This window comes from Sinocyclocheilus grahami, unplaced genomic scaffold (assembly GCF_001515645.1).
Source record: "Sinocyclocheilus grahami isolate Dianchi unplaced genomic scaffold, SAMN03320097.WGS_v1.1 scaffold191.1, whole genome shotgun sequence".
Lineage (NCBI taxonomy): Eukaryota > Metazoa > Chordata > Actinopteri > Cypriniformes > Cyprinidae > Sinocyclocheilus > Sinocyclocheilus grahami.
In genome coordinates this window covers 1,489,460-1,494,124 of record NW_015505370.1, presented here as the reverse complement: position 1 = coordinate 1,494,124, position 4,665 = coordinate 1,489,460, and positions in this window count along the sequence as shown.

Sequence of the window (4,665 nt, the reverse complement as noted above, 5' to 3'; positions counted from 1 at the left end):
GACCGACTGAAAGGGAACTGCTCTCCCTTGTTCAAATCTATTATCTGTATATAGTTCTAAAACTACTCTTGTATCTTGTTGTCAGGCTGCTATATTTTTGATATTTAGAAAAAACAGCAGGCAAATTGAGAATAATCAAGAAAAGAGTCAGTTGTGAAATAAGGCAAACAAACAAAAACATTCTCCTTCAATTGCTTAGGCATGTTATTAAAAATAAACTTATATTTAAAATCAGTTTATCAGTTTATTTGGAGGGGTATGCAGAGTTTTTGGAGGTGCATTTTGTCACCATCCAGGGACAGAACAATGTTGGAACTTCTTGAAATAAAAATCCTCAAAAAAACAACAACTACAAAACACCTCAAACCTTTTCAAATCCTGGTGTTTCTAAGGTATGAAACTTGCAGAATGCTTTAAGTTTGCAGTGACCGTCTGCCTCAATGTTCACAAGCCACTAACTGCAACACTAAACCAGGCTGTCAGCACATATTTTCAACATAAATGTAGCTTAATTGTAGGACTTAGCGAAAATCACAGAACATGCTTTTGGGTTTGTCTGGGACTTTGAGGCCATGTTGAAAGTGTAGTGATGATGTGTTGCCTTTAGATGAGTAGAAGAGACACAAATTCAACTACTAATGGAAAGATTTCACTGTTTGACTCACTATCTGATAGATTTTTTATTTAAAACTCAAAATCCTCAGCATGGCTGCATTTATTTAACCATAAATACAGCAAAAACAGTAATATTGTAAAATATTACTACAATTTAAAATAACTGTTTTCTGTTTTAGTATATTTTAAAATCTATTTAGTCAAAGCTGAATTTTCAGCATCATTACTCCAGTCATCAGCGTCACATGATCATTCAGAAATCATTCTAATATGCTGATTTACTGCTCAAGAAACATATCTTACTTATTATTATCAATGTTAAAAGCCCGAATGAACTCTCCATCCACCTCTGCAAATAACAGGAAACATTCATAGCCCTGACTTTTAGTCACAGATTTTGTTTCGTTCTGCATCCCTAAAGGAAATTAGCTGATAAATATGTGCATTATGTTCAAACTAAGCTCTACAATAAACAGCATTTGACTTTTAACAAAACAATATAGACAGCTGTAATAAAGAATGAAGAGTGAGAGTATGCAAGCCCACTTATCTGAGCCCCCATTCATGAATCAGGCTTTTGGCATTTGCAAAAACATTACTCACATAATTTAATTTTTTGTGTAATTGGTTGCAGCTAGTGTCAAATTATCAGAAGTAAGGGTTTTTAATATATATTTCATAGTGGGAAAAAACATCCTATCCATGCTCAAACCCTCAGCATTCTCCTTCCTGTCTGTACAGTTCCATTATAAAGGGGACATTGATAGAAAGCAGGATGTTTTCTTTTTTTTCTTTTGGTATTAGCCTACTCTGCATCCATTCCATAGAGTACCTTTAAAATTCTGCACAGGTCAGTGACTTTATAGGTTTATTAGTAGAAAATGGAAATATGATGCCTCAGTGAAGCAAGGCACAAAAGATCATTGTAGGCTTCGCAATGACGGATCAGCACAGCAGGAGCAGTGATTGAGTTAGTATGAATCCTGTAGCTTTGGTTTACAATTTTCGAATCAAGATGATCCTTAAGAAGCTTTTTTTAAAGTCATTTTCTGTCTGTGAACCTGAAGACATAGTAAGAAACAACATAATTTATGACATGACATTGATGCTGACTAACTGAATGTAGCATTAACTTTGTTTTTCGAAATAATTAAGTTCAGGCTTGGACTAAAATCAATTAGAAGATTAAAAAAATAGTGGGACTATACACACACATGACAGCAGTTGTGTCCCTTTGTTTTGGAGAGAGTCTGTTTTTATTCAGTCTTTTGTCTTGTTGCCAGATCACTGCAGAAGAAACTCTCTACCATATATGAGGGAGGATCCATCAAAGTTAAAATGTTTCAAGCCTTTATTCTGACTGTGTAAATAGTTTGTTATTGCAAGGAGCAGATAGTACATTATTAACATAATGTTTTGATCACTGGATGCAAGACTGACAATTGTCACAACTGTGATTTTAAGCATGAGTTACACTTAAGAAAATAAATTAATATTTTTATTTAGCAAGGATGCATTAAACAGATCAAAAGTGACAATAAAGACATTTATAATGTTACAAAGATTTCTATTTCAAATAAATGCTGTTCTTTTGAACTTTTTATTCATCAAAGAACCCTGAAATGACTGGAGAAATGGCTGCTGAAAATTCAGCTTTGCCATCACAGAAATAATTTGTATTTTAAATATTAAAATAGAAAATAATTATTTTAAATTGCAATAATATTTCACAATATCACAGTTTTTACTGTATTTTTGATCAAATAAATGTAGCCTTGGTAAGCATAAGATACTATTTTTAAAAGCATTAATTCTTATCAACCACAAACTTTTGAACAATAGTGTATATCATAACAATGTATATTTGTGCATCACATCAGGCCTATATCTGGAATAAAATACTTAATATTATTTATTTTTTCATTATTTATTATCAGTTCATTCATAGGTAAAATATTCTGTAGGCTGCTGTTATGCATATGGACCATATTTTATTTGCCATGTTCTATTAAATTTGATATGCTGTGACGTTTGTTACTTCCCAACCTCTCCTGGTGCAACTATTTGATACAACTGCAGTTCTTTTCACAACTCTATAAAAGTTCTCGTTATTTACTTTTGGGATCCTTATCAGATTTAATGCCATTGAGTGAATATCACTTCACACAGAATGTTCCTTATAATCATTCAATCATAGACCATATCTGAGCTGCTGATAACAATCTACACTGTAGGATGTCAAAAACATAAAGTGATTCATGAGCTAATCGTATAAGGTTACCATGTCTGGGTCAAGCCAACCAAAGGGATTTACTGTTCTTTCTGAGGTGAAGAATGTATTCAACACATCTTCACTGACCAGGAGTGATGTAACAACAGTATTTCAGTTCAATTGCTGCTCTTAAGGAGCCACAGGTCTCTAAAACCACCTTAACACTGATTCACTGAATGTCACAAACTAAATGTCAACAACATGACAAGTCAAAACAGTCTTCTGACAGCATCAGAGGAAAGAGTTACAAACACAAGCCCATCTGGTCTGCTGCTCCACAGGAATCAAAGTGTTTCATTATTATGTAGTAGGTCGGTGTGATAGACATTAAAGGGGTGGTTGATCACGATTTCACTTTTTTAACGTTAGTTAGTGTGTAATGTTGCTGTTTGAGCATAAAAAATATCTGCAAAGTTACAAAGCTGAAAGTTCAATGCAAACGGAGATATCGTCTTTTAAAATTCTGGCGGTTTAATGCCTATGTCTGGTAGGGACTACAGCAAGTTACTTCCCGGGTTTGTGACGTAACAAACCCAGATAAACTCCCCCCCTCGCGAAAAGGCAGCTAAGGGGGCGAGGCCATGCTGCACTGCTTTAGAGAAGAGGAAGAGAAAACTAGGGGTGCATGTAAAAATCTATTCATATATGAATCGCGATTCTGTCTTCTAACGATTCTAATGGATTCACAAATTTCTTTAGCCAATCACAACACACTGGGCTAGCTAAGCAATCAGAGCCCATCGCCTATTTCTGAGGGCGGGGCTTCATAAAAACAGGAAAAGATCAGCCTGTTTCTCAGAGAAGGGACAGAGCGGTGTGGAATAAAGGTAAATTATGTGAAAAATAATGCTCCACCCCATAAAAACAATCAAGCCTAGAAAAAAATACAGTGAACCACCCCTTTAAGAGGGAACAAAATAATTACAGGCTAATTGTGTGTGGCTGGCCCTCATTAGTTGCATCTTGTTTGAATCTTACAAGTACTTGTACAAGTATAACTTTTCACAGCACACTTTGATGACCCATACGGTTGTTGTTTTTTTGAGGCAGAAATCCCATGTTGTTATACATTGAGAACCATGTTTAAACTATTAAAAGTTAACAATAATATGGATAGAAGGTTGTTGTAAACAAACCCCCTTTTAACCCCTCTTAAAAAAGGGATTATGGCCTTTGTGCAACCTTGTTACTGCATGATTTTCTCTCCTTACAAAAATGTAAAATTCATTAAAACTGTACAGCATGAAGGACGTAAATATATATTTTTTTACATTGTAATGCTGACTGAATTTGCTAAGTGCAACCATTCAAACCTGTAACCCTAAATATGGCAAGAAAGAAATGATCAAACAGGTTTTTTTGTTTGCTTGTTCGTTGTTTGTTTTTAGAAAACATATAATATGCAAAAGTCACAAACTAGCTAGAACCTACCAAGCAGGCTTAATTTAGGTTAAATTTGCATCCCCATTCTAACATTTTTTCAGACTTTTTTTTTCTCTATTAACTTTTATAGTTATTTAAATGTGTATTGCTTTTTAATGTTTTTAAAAAATGTTTTTTGTTATTATGCCTTTTGCGTTTTATTTAATAATTTTTATTGATTTCCTATAAATAAGTTCATAAGCAATTTAAAGTTAAAAGTATTATACATTTAATTACACATTTTAACACGGTTGAAAAAAATTGCAGACTAAAAATGGACAATAAATACATTGTATATTCTATTATTGTAAAAATAAACAGAAAATAAAACATTAAAAATCCCATAAAAATCCCAT